This window comes from Choloepus didactylus, chromosome 3, assembly GCF_015220235.1.
Source record: "Choloepus didactylus isolate mChoDid1 chromosome 3, mChoDid1.pri, whole genome shotgun sequence".
In the NCBI taxonomy this organism is placed as follows: Eukaryota; Metazoa; Chordata; class Mammalia; order Pilosa; family Megalonychidae; genus Choloepus; species Choloepus didactylus.
The window spans coordinates 185,321,114-185,333,890 of record NC_051309.1 but is presented as its reverse complement, the minus strand read 5'-3'; positions in this window follow the sequence as shown (position 1 = coordinate 185,333,890).

Sequence of the window (12,777 nt, the reverse complement as noted above, 5' to 3'; positions counted from 1 at the left end):
CACAAACATATATCTAATGAGTGGAACTTTGATTTGAATGTCTATAATTTAGTATAGCATTCTGGTGTCCAAAATTTCAATTATAACTTCTTATATTTTTCCTGATATGTTCTTGTACCCTTCGAACCAAAGATAACTGCAATTCAAATAGGCTATGTTATTTTCCAAGAATCCTATCAACTTTGTCTCGGCTTAAAATTCCTATCCAAAACTCTGGGGGTAGGGCGAGGCAGTGGGGAGACACTACTCGAATGTCAGAACTCTTCTTCTTTAAGCACACCGAGCAGAATCAACTAAAATGAATATATTAAGAGAAAGGAAAATTAATGACATTTACTTTGTAATTGAAATATTACTATAATAAAAATATTCACAAAATCTCTTATTCTCAAATTGCTGCAAGGACTATTCTACAATGTTAACACTAGTCCTCTAAGATGGTCTTTCCCAATGAGAATCTTGTTCCAAAAGGACAAGGGTGAGGTCTTTCTGGGCAACCACCTTATTTCCAATACTCAATTCAATGCCTGAAAATATGTGAGTTCAATTCAATATTACTTTTTATGAGTAAATTGGCTCTCAACTGCTGTGCTAGTTTGAATGTATTGTGTCTCCCAAACGCCATTATCTTTGATTTAATCTTGTGTGGGCAGACTTTATCAGTTTTGATTAGATTTCTTTGATTGTTTCTTTGGAGCTGCACCCCACCCAACTGTGGGTGATGACTCTGATTGGATATGTCCATGGAGGCGTGGCCCTACCCATTTAGGGTGGGCCTTGATCAGTGGAGCCATATAAATGAGCTGACAGGCAGAGGGAACACAGTGCAGCTGTGAGCGATATTTTGAAGAGGAGCTACAGCCAAGAGGGACACTTTGAAGAAAGCACAGGAGCTGCAGAAGATGAGAGAGTTTGAAGACGGCCATTGAAAGCAGACTTTTGCTCCAGAGAAGCTGTGAGAGGAAAAATGCCCCAAGAGCAACTAAGAGTGACATTTTTGAGGAACTGCAGCCTAGAGAGGAACATCCTGGGAGAAAGCCATTTTGAAACCAGAATTTTGGAGCAGGCGCCAGCCACGTGCCTTCCCAGCTAACAGAGGTTTTCTGGACACCATTGGCCATCCTCCAGTGAAGGTACCTGATTGCTGATGTGTTACCTTGGACACTGTATGGCTTTAAGACTGTTAACTGTGTAACCAAATAAACCCCCTTTTATAAAAGCCAATCCATTTCTGGTGTTTTGCATTCTGGCAGCATTAGCAAACTAGAACAACTGCCTTCTCTGCTCATTGTTCTGTGCTTGTAGATTTGTCCTTTTTGTTTTAACCAGAGTCCACTGAAGCTGGACCTGAAAGGGCTGGGCCTGTGCTCAGCATGAAGCCCCTCCTTCTGTCTCTGGAAACCACTGATTGAAGCCAGAATAGAAACTTAGGTACAAGACCAGCCAGTTTGGGCCAGAAACCAATCAGATTCTCTGCCTTAACTTTAATTAGGAGACACAGAGGTATAAACGGTGAGTGGAGAGCCCTGTACTTAAGGAATAGGATACAGAGACCATGGCCAGAGAGGACCCATCCATAGAGGCTGTGGAAAGAGTAAAGGGGAGAGATTGTAGAGAGTGAAGAGAAGGAAGCAGATAAACCAGAAAGAACCCAAGAAAAGTCGGAAGGAGAGACGAGACACAGAGTGTTGTCTGAGGAATGTAGCAAGGAGTCTTGATTGCTGACTTTCCAATTCAGTCTCAAGAAACATGGCTTAACTTCATTTTCTGTCCTATGCTACCCTCATGTTTTGAAACAAAAGCAAGGGTTCCAAGCTGAGATATGCTTTGTGCTGAGTTCCGTATGTCATAGCCCCTTGGATAGTGCCCATGAGGCACTGGGTTTCATTCTGGCAAATTAGGAAAATGTAGATTCTAAACAGAATCTCACAGCTACTTCAGATTGGTGCATTATCACTTTATATACATCTAGTTCCCACTTAGCTCCACTTCATATTCTGTTCCAAGTGACATTTCCATTCCCCAGTGGCCCATTTCCTATTTCTTCTCATTGTTCCTTCTAAGCCCTTTCCAATTTTTCAACATGCCCATTAATCATCAAGATAAAATTGAACATCTAGAAAAATCAACATGTTCTCCTTTTTGGAAAAAACTGTCTTCAGCTTAGTTTACTTTCTTTTAATTTGAGTTCCTTCTGATATGTTATTTTCAGAAGGCTTGTCAGTGGGAGAATCGGCTGGGCATGCCATGTGGAATATGAGTTCCTACTTTCTAGACTGTTACTTGTAATTTCCAATATGTTGTTTATCCATATTTGATATTTGACCATTTTTGGCCCCACTTCTGGAAGGCTAATTTTCATCCACCTTATATTTGCTCAATTTATATTTTGTTTAAATAGATTCTCCTGCATTTATACCATCATTGTATTTATAATTCTCTAGTTCACCAAATTAGTTAACAACTTGGTAGTAGTCTTATATTTCATGAACGTTATATATAGTCTCTCAACTAAGCCTTTTAATTAACACAATAAACAAGACAATGCCACCATCAACCTGGCTAACTGCATTTTAGTTACTCCCAGTGGTGGCCCAGGGCCCAGGCCACTCCTAAACAGGAATGAAGCCTGTGTGACCAGGGCAAAGGTCAAGAAAGAAAACCACTTCTCTGGAAGGAAAAGAAGGTAATCACGGATGTAAAGGGATGGCAGTGGAACTGCACTGATGGTATCTTAGTCTTAAATATTAACCTTAGTAGAACATCAGGTCTTCAGACCCTTTAATGATTCTACTAGAGGCCCAATGTCCTCATACTATATGGAAGGTCTTTGAATCTAAAATCATACACACATTTCCCCTTGTACTCCTGCACCTCTGTCGTTGCTACCACTCTAGACCGCTGCCACTGGAGACTCTCTCCTGTTCATAATTCCTGATAAATCCATGTCTACTTCAGTGCCTGGCATGTTTTTTGGTTTTGTAATGGCACCGACTCAGGTGCTTCACAAACTCAGTTTGGGCCTGTTCCAGTTTGCTAATGCTGCCTTATGCAAAATGCCAGAAATGAATTGGCTTTTATAAAGGGGATTTATTTGGTTACAAAGTTATTTTCCTAAGGCCATAAAAGTGTCCAAATTAAGGCATCAACACCAGTATACCTTCACTGAAGGAAGGCCAATGGCATCTGGAAAACCCCTGTTAGCTGGGAATGCACATGACTAGCATCTGCTGGTCCCAAGCTGTGTCCCAGCTCCTCTCTCAGCTTCTGTGCTTTCTTCAAAATGTTGCTCTTGGGGCATTTTGTCCTCTCTTAGCTTCTCTGGAACAAACACTGAGCTAGCATCCCCAAAGTGTCAGCAAAAGTCTGCTTTCATCAGCCATCTCCAAAATGTCTCTGTAAGCTGCAGCAGTGAGCTCCTTCTGTCTGCTCTTATATAGGACTCCAGTGATTAAATCAAGACCCACCCCGAATGGGCGGGGTCCATATCTCCACGGAAATAATTTACTCAAATATTTTGCCAACAGTTGATTGAGTCATATCTCCATGGAAACACTCAATCAAAAGATTCCAACCTAATCAACACTAATATGTCTGTCCACACAAGGTTGCATTAAAGAACATGGCCTTTTGGGAGACATAATACATCCAAAATGGCACAGGGCCCAAATATCCCCTTATATTTAAATGATTTAAAACAGCCTTTTTTACTTTGCTTTCCTAACCCTCTCTTCTGTTTTAACCTAAGTATTATTTAATCTAAGCCATATTTCTATAATATTTTGATAAACATCCTGTGACTCTCAGTAAGGTGAAGTCACATTATTTTATGTACCTTGCCCCTTATCTTCCAGGGCATTCACTTTCACATGAAAGAAAGCCAATTTAAGCTGACGGAATTGTCAGTTTGGATAATTACTACAATGTATGTATTGCAAAGTTTAAAAGACTGCCTTTACCCTTGTTCAGCCAACTTTTTCCTCAGGCAGACCCTATATCTGCCCTTCTCCTGTGTTTAATAACTATATTCATTGTTTGTAAATTCTCAGAAGTAATAGTGCTCTTCAGTTGCTACAACTAATTCCTTAAGTATGCCAAGACATCAGAGCATGCATGATGGAACACATCTAATTTGTTAAAATAACTTCAGAGAATTCCACCTAGTTAGCAATGGCCTCCTGGTCTCCCATGCCTGATATCATCACCTACAAGAACCAGAAGAATGCAAATGACTATCCAAGTGAAGCCAAGAGTTTTGTTTTTTTTGTGTGTGTATGTTTTTTTTTTCTTTTTTAATGCAATTTTATTGAAGTATATTCACATACCATGCAATCATCCAAAGTGTACAATAATTGTTCACAGTATCATCATATAGTTGTGCATACATCACCACAATCAATTTTTGTACATCTTCATTACTCCAAAAAATAAAAATAAAATAAAAATAAAGGTAAAAAAGAACACCTCAAACAGCCCATACCCCACCTCACCCGTATTATTCATTTACTTTTTTTCACCATTTTTTCTACTCATTTGTCCATACACTGGGTAAAGGGAATGTGACCATAAGGTTTTCACAATCACATGGTCACATGATATAAGCTATATAGTTATACACTAACCTTCAAGAATCAAGGCTACTGGGTTGCCATTCAACAGATTCACATATTTCCTTCTAGCTATTCCAGACTCATTCCCAGGAATCATGTCCCAGGTTTCCAGGGAGATTTACATCCCTGGGAGTCATGTCTCACATACGGGAGAGGGCAGGGAGTTTCTCAGCTGAGTTAGCTTTGAAAAAGAGGCCACATCTGAGCAACAAAAGAGGTTCTCTGGGGGTGACTCAGGCACAATTATAAGTAGGCTTAGCCTCTCCTTTGCAGTAACAAGATTCATAAGGGCAAGCCCCAAAATCAAGAGCTCAGTCTACTAAACCAGTAGTCCCCAATGCTTGCGAGAATACCCGGAATTCCCCAGGTTGGGAAGTTTAATATTTCCACATATTTCCCCAGGTCCTCAAGGGTGCTTTGCAAATACTTTTTGTTGTCTGTCCAAATTACTCTGGGATGTATCAGGACTTCATGCTAACCTGTACAAACCAACCAGATCTCACTCCCTATTCAATGTTCCATGTAATTATGGTGTACGAGTAAATCAAACATACAAGTTAAATTATATAATGTGTTACAGAAAATATAGATTTTGCACCAAACAAACATCTCTTCCTTTGGCCCCACACAGAAGTTGAAGTTTTAAAACACACTTAGTATCATCCTCTACCCTTTAGTCTGATCTGCCACAGTCTCAACCAAGTCCATTTCATTCATATCTCCAGTCAAAGGCTGATCTCCTTTTCAGCCTCTTCAACAGTTGCTGCATGGGGCAGTGCTGACACTCACAGCTGCCAAACTCTGGCTCCAAATCCCAAGTGCCACACAGACACCTGAAGCTCCAGGGGAAAAGCAGGTCACACACAAACAGCTCAATATCTCAAAATTTAGAATTAACTGTTACAATTCATGAACAGATGTGACTGCTGTAAGAGCTTACAACCTAGGGACCTTTGCATAAACCTTCCCCTGATAACCCATGCTCCCAGATTCAATACACAGAGTTTGCACATTATTGCTAGTCCATATTAGTGAGGTGTTTGTCTTTTCATTTCTGGCTTATTTCACTCAACCTACTGTCCTCAAGGTCCATTCACCTAGGTGCATACCTCACAACTTCATTCTTTCCGCCACTGCTCAGTATTCCATTGTATATATACACCACAGTTCACTATTTGGTTTATCAGTCAATGTACTCTTAGGCCACCTCCATCCATTGCAAATTGTGATTACTGCCATCATAAACACCAATGTGAAAACTTCCATTTATGTTCCTCCTCTCAGTTCTTCCAAGTATATACCCAATAACAGATTGCAGAACTATATGGCAACCCCATAGTTAGCTTACTGTGGAACCAACACACTGCCCTCCAGATGGACTGCACCATTCTACTTTCCCACAAACAGGGAATAGGTATATTCCTCTCTCCAAATTTTCTCCAACATCTGTATCCCTCTGTTTATTTTTTAAACAGTTTTATGCACACACCATACAATCCATCTTAAGTAAACAGTTGATTCCCAGTATCATCACATGGTTATGCATTTAGTACCACAATCTATATGAGGGCATTTCCATTCACTCTGCAATAAAAGAGGAAGAGGAAAAAAAAATTGAATAATAAGAAATGATAGCAGAAAAAAATAAAATGAAAGGTACAACAACAACACCAAGATTATCATACCACTCCCTCATGTCCCCCTCTTATAGATATTTAGCTTTGGTATATTGTCTTTGTTATAATTAATGGAAGCATATTACTGTATTTCTGTTAATTATAGACTCTAGTTTGCATTGATTGTATTTTTCCCCTATACCATCCAGTGTTCAACACCTTGCTATGTTGACATTAATTTGTTCTATCTCATGTAAAAACAGTTTTATATTAGTACACTTAATCACCATCACTGACCACTCTAGGCTTCACAAAGTTATATAGTCCCTGTCTTTATCCTCTATCATTCTTTCTGGTATAATACATGCCCCTAGCATTCCTCTTTCAACCTTACTCACACTCATCTTTGTTCAGAGTACTGACAGTATTGTGCTACCATCACACAGTATTGTGCTATCTATTTCTGGATCTATATAATGAATCCTGTTGAACATTCTGTACTCCTTCAGCATCAGATTCTACCCTCTTTCTATTTCCTGATAACCTGTATTCTCAACTTTAACTTTTAAGGTTTTCTCTTTAATGTTAGTTCATATTAGTGAGACCACACAGTATTTGTCTTTTTGTTTGTGGCTCAAAGTTTCACTCAAAGTTATGTCTTTCATCTGCTATCTTGTCTTTTGGATTTTATGTCATATCTTATTTTATTTCTATTTTTTCTCTCCCTTTGTACCCTTACTGATAATCTTTATTTCTGCTCTCTTCTCCAAACCTCTTTCTCCTGTCTTTTCCTATCTACTGGTAGTGTTCCCTTGAGTATTTCTTATAGAGCACGTCTCTTGTTCACAAACTGTCTCAATGTCTGTTTGTCTGAAAATATTTAAAACTCTTGCTCATTTTTGAAGGACAATTTTGCTGGATATAGAATTCTTGGTTGGCAGTTTTTCTCTTTCAGTATCTTAAATATATCATACCACTTTCTTCTCGCCTCATGGTTTCTACTGAGAAATCTGCACATAGTCTTATCCAGCTTCCCATATATGTGATGGATTGCTTCTCTCTTTCTGCTTTCAGAATTCTCTCTTTGTCTTTGACATTTGATAATCTGAGTATTAAGTGTCTTAGAGTAGGTCTACTCAGATCTGTTTGAGGTATGCTGTGCTTCTTGGATCTGCAATTTTATGTCTTTCATAAGAGATTAGAAATTTTCAGTGATTATTTTCCCCATTATTTTTTCTGCCCCTTTTCCTTTCTCTTCTCCTTCTGGGACACCCATGAAATGTGTATTCATGTGCTTCATGTTGTCAGTCAGTTCCCTGAGATGCTGCTCATATTTTTCCATTCTTTTCCCCATTGGTTCTTTAGTGTGTAGGATTTCTGATATTCCGTCCTCCAGCTCATGAATCCTTTCTTTTGCCTCTTCAAATCTGCTGTTGTATGTCTCCAATGTGTTTTTCATCTCTTCTATTATGCATTTCATTCCCATAAGTTCTACCATTTGTTTTTTCAAGCTTACAAATTCTTGTTTATGGTCACCCAGTGTTTTCTTTATATCCTTCATCTATTTTGCCACATTTTCCTTCAGCTCACTGATTTGATTTCGAAGATTTGTTTGTACATCTTTAATTAGTTGTTTCAACTCCTGTATCTCATTTGAAGTCTAAGTTTATTTCTTTGACTGGGCCATGTCTTTGTTTTTCCTATTGAGACTGCTGTTATTTTGTTGTCTAGGAATCTGGTTTCCTTGATTACCCCAATCAGATTTTCCCAGATCAGAGGGGCCCAGTTCTCAGGAGGAGGGTGTAATCAGTATGAAGTTTCCCTGAAGATGAGACCCAGCCATTGTCAGACTTTCCTATGAGTCCTCTAGACTCTTTGCATTTCCTATCCTGCCCAGCAGGTGACACTTGTCAGCCCACAGATCCTCACTGGTGTAAAGAGGTGTGGTCCCTTTAATTTTCAGCAGACCCTGTCCTGGCCAGGGGCTGAGGGTATCAAAAGCCAAGGTTAAGTTGTTTCTGTTTTATTTTTCTTCCATCAGGCCCTGGGATCTGCAGTCCCTGAAGGAGGGCAGCCACTTTATATTGGACCTGCCTCCCCTCCTTTTCTTAGGGAAGATATGCCCTTTAGGGAATTATCTCCTACACTTGACTTTTCCTTTATCTCTCTCATTCTCGTAACTCTACCCTTGCCTGGGTCAGTGCCTGCAATTGAAGATGCCTGAGGCTTTCTCTAAGGAGCTAAATAGAATGAGAGAAAAAAAGAAAAAAGAAAGGATCCCCTTTACAGAGCCAGTCCCCAGCCCCCCAAGTTTCACTGGTTGACTGGTGAAGGTGCCCAGTTCTATGTGCCGCTTTTCTTGGGACACAATGTTTTCCCGTATTGTGAGCTCAGATGTCTCCAAAAGCTTCTGTTTTTACTTATTATCATTTTTTCCATCAGTCCTACCTCTGCTTTCCAAGGAGAGACCTCAGGGTTCCTTTCCTGCTTGGTACAGGTTTATCTGTGCTTATAGCTTGTATTCAGTAGTTCAAATTTGTTAATTAAAACTGAAATTGGAGTTTGGTTGAGTTTCTTTCCCTTGCTCCTATTAGACTGCTTCTTTTTCCCACAGGGTAGTTTCCCAACTCAGCCTGATGTGCCGTTGAAGGAGGGCCATCAGCTCCACGGTTTGTGGAGCTTTACTTACAGTTCTAAGCTGCAATCTCAGCCATTCCACCCATTCCAGGCTGGTATACAATGTGTGTCTGGTCATGGATGTCCCCCAACAGTTGCTTCAGACTATTTACTAGTTTTTCCTGGCTATTTACTAGTTTCTCTAGAGAACTAACTAAATTCCACACCTCCTTATGCCACTATCTTGCCCTACCTTATATCAAGCCAAGAGTTTTTAAAGTGTTGTTTAAAAAGTCTTTTCTGGGTTATCTGACAAAAATGTCCTCTTTCCATAGTTCCTTTTAAGCATCTCATTTAGCTTATCTGTTTGATGAAAGACTTTTGTATATTCCTTTATTCCTTATGGAAGCTGCTTCACACTTTGTTCTGTGTGCCTATGCAGCTGTTCAGGGGACTCCATTAACCTCTGAGAGCAGAAGATGTTAACCTTCTCCCATAAATAATGGTGAATAAGAAATCAAAGCATATAAACAGCACACACCACCAGCTTTTCCAGATGTTACTTTTGCTTACCTCCAATAAATCTCTGTTTATCATGAGCAGATATTGCATGACACCAAATATGTACTTGCACCTTAAAAGTGGGTTGTACCTTCTTTTAAAATTACAGAACTAGATATTTCTCAGTCATCCTAGTTAGTTGATGTCTCTGTCCCCCAAATTATCTTGGATTCAAATTATTGCAGATATGCAAGGGATTTGCCTCTTAAAGAGATTTAAAAGGAGAGAAGAAAACCTACAATATCTCTTGCCAAAGCAAATTTTTGAACTATTGTTTGTAAACTTAAGAAGCTCTTTCTAATGTATAATCAAATGCTATGAGAACCCATTTTAATTGACTCTAAAATAGATCCTCTAAAATGTGTTTGTTTCTTAAAGAAAATACAGCATGCAGAATAGTGACAAAAGTGAATATATTGAAGAATGATATCCAAGATGGCTGTTTCAATTTCAATATGTTATAATGACAAATAGCCTATAACAAAGCAAAGACATACAATTTGTCTTGTAACTGTTTCCCTTCCCATTTGCTTAAACATAAGCTGGACCAGGAATTTAAAAATATGTATTGATTTCATTTATGTCTTCAAATATTTAAAGATGAAGTTTAGTGAAAACAGCAGAATACTGAGAGTATTTTTCATGACAGACAATTTCTAATTAATCAATATATTTGCACTTTAAATGTATGTATGTTTTCTACTTAATTGACCACCTGGCTCCCAATAATTGGATTAGCAATATTGATCACACACTATTTACATGGGTAGGAGATTATTCATTAAAAGAACATATACAGGAGATCTCCGTTACAGTGCTTCAAACAACTTGTATATGAAGTAAATGTCTATAAATAAAGATATTTTCAAAATACTTGTAAGTTCATCTTCCTCACTTTTTTTTCTGGCAGTTGTAAACATTTATGAATGAAATATTCCACAATTCAGAAAAAATAGGGATATAAATTTAGTATACCTTAAGTATGTGTGGTTCAGTGATTCTGGTAGGGTGTTTTTTATCTGTCTCAAATACTCCTTCAGTGGGGTTGTTTCAAGTTCTGAAATAAAGGAGACGCAGTAGAAGCTTCATTATAGTCACAAAACTAATCTGAGTTATTATTCATTCCAGCTTTAATGTTAATAGCTGATATTTTGATCACTGGTTCTTTGATCCTTACATGATCCTTACAATTAACTATCACTCCCAAAACCCAGCAATTCATGTCACACTGTTTAGCGATGTAACATCCAGAAGAACTGAAAACAGAAATGGTTAAAAAAGAGACTGACTCTTAGAAGTAGAAGCGTAGTATAGGAATAGGATGGAAGAAGCAGAGAGACTTGATTTTTATTTTGTGCCATTCTTTTTTATTCAGTTGTTTTATCATATGCATTTCTGTTTTTTAATGCACATAGTGTCATATGTAAATAATGGTGCATTAAATAGACATGACTATACTCAGAAGATACACCTCCAAAATATGAAAATACGTATTAATAAGGTTTTATCCATTAGGATGTTCTTTATAATATCAAGATACTATAAACTATCTATCTGCCTCAATAAAGGGAAGAGGTTAAATAAAATACGGTATGCAGAGCACTCAATGGAGTGCTATGAAGTTGTATAAAAGAATGAATAAGTTCTCTATGAATCCATTTGGAGTGATTTCTAGGATACATAGGTAAGTGAAAAAAGCTAAGTCCAAGTAAGTATCTGTCATATGTCATTTTTATATAAGAAAAAGGAGAAATCATAAAATATATCCATCTACCCATTTGAACATAAAACAAAAGAGAAATAAAGGACAAATCAGAGACTAATTATATTGATTTCCTTCAGAGGTGGGTGAGAATGGGGTGGAAAAATTGAAAGAATTTGTGAGAAGTAGCACATCCCTGTAGATTTGTGCAGATCTGACTTTCAGAACAATATAAATATTTCATATACTCAAAAGGAAGAAAGCAAACAAAATGGAAAAGATGGGGAAATCCTAATATAAAAAACAGACAGAAATAAATGAACCAAACCTGTATTTCAATTAAATAACATGACCACACTAAACAGTAGTGGGCAGGAGGCAAGGAAAAAAGTAATCCCTAGTAATTTTTAAATTTAGTGTTAAGCTATGTATACTCAGGCTAAAAAAAAAAATAATGCTAAGCAAATGTTGTCCTCTAGTTATGAGGCTTATTTTTCACAGTGGCATGAGCTAGCAATTCAAAATTTACTCTGTGCATTCTAGTTTTGAAAATGGAAGTGAATCTATTATGGATAACGGGAGTCAGTTTTCTCACTATTGGAGAAGTGAGTTACAAATATGGATATTGGGAAGGGTAAAGTGAACCTTGTGATGTTGAATTAGAATAGGAGGTATCAATATTAACCCATGGTTTAATACAGACAGGTAGTTATAGAAATGCATTTAGAGGTGTGCATGTGTGCAGATACATGCTAGATCTGTTTGCTAAGAAGGCCTAGAAGCAATGATACTCCAGTAACAGATCTTGGTTTTTAAATTCCTTCTCCACCAAATATCACAGGAGAAATGCCTAATTCTAGGGCTTGAGTAAGGAAGTATGAGATAAACCTGGAACATCTTGTGCCATAAAATAAGGAATAATCAAAAGATGACAGGAGACAGCTATTCTTGAATCTCCTACTGGCCAAATATGGATTTTAATTCTGTGAATAAAGTAAAATTTTTCATTTCAGACTGATATTAATTAATGGAGAATTGAGGAAAAGTCTTCCCTACCTTATAAAACAACCTAACAAGCATATGAGAAATAAAACTCACCATTTGTCAATGTTTATAATAATAATTGATTCAGAAAAGAAGCTTCATTAGATGCTAAAACTAGTGGGTGAAATTTTAAGGCTCAACAGGATAGTTTCAAATATCCTGTGTATTCAAAGTCTCTCTCGAGCAGATTTTTATTAGTTACAAAGAGAAAAATAGTACATTTATAATGGAGAAAACTTTCAAACATCTCTTTTGTAACCATCTCTTATAATAGGACAGAAAGACCCCATGTACCTCCTGGTATTATCCACTGAAAAGTGCAAAACACTTCTATGGTGTTTTTGCTCAATTTAATCATGAGTTAACATCAGAAAAATCCAAATGGAATTATAGTGTTTCCTTCAAAAATATAATCATGATTAAATACAAAAAAATCATGATTAAATACAAAAAAAGCCTAAGAAATTAAAGGAGATCAAAAGGATGGTACAACTAAATGCAACACCTGATCATGGATTTTCTTTTGCTAACAAAAGATAATATTGAGACACTAGAAAATTTTAAATATGGTTTATAGCCTAAATGATAGTATAGAATCAATGTTAATTTCCTGATTTTGGTAAGTATA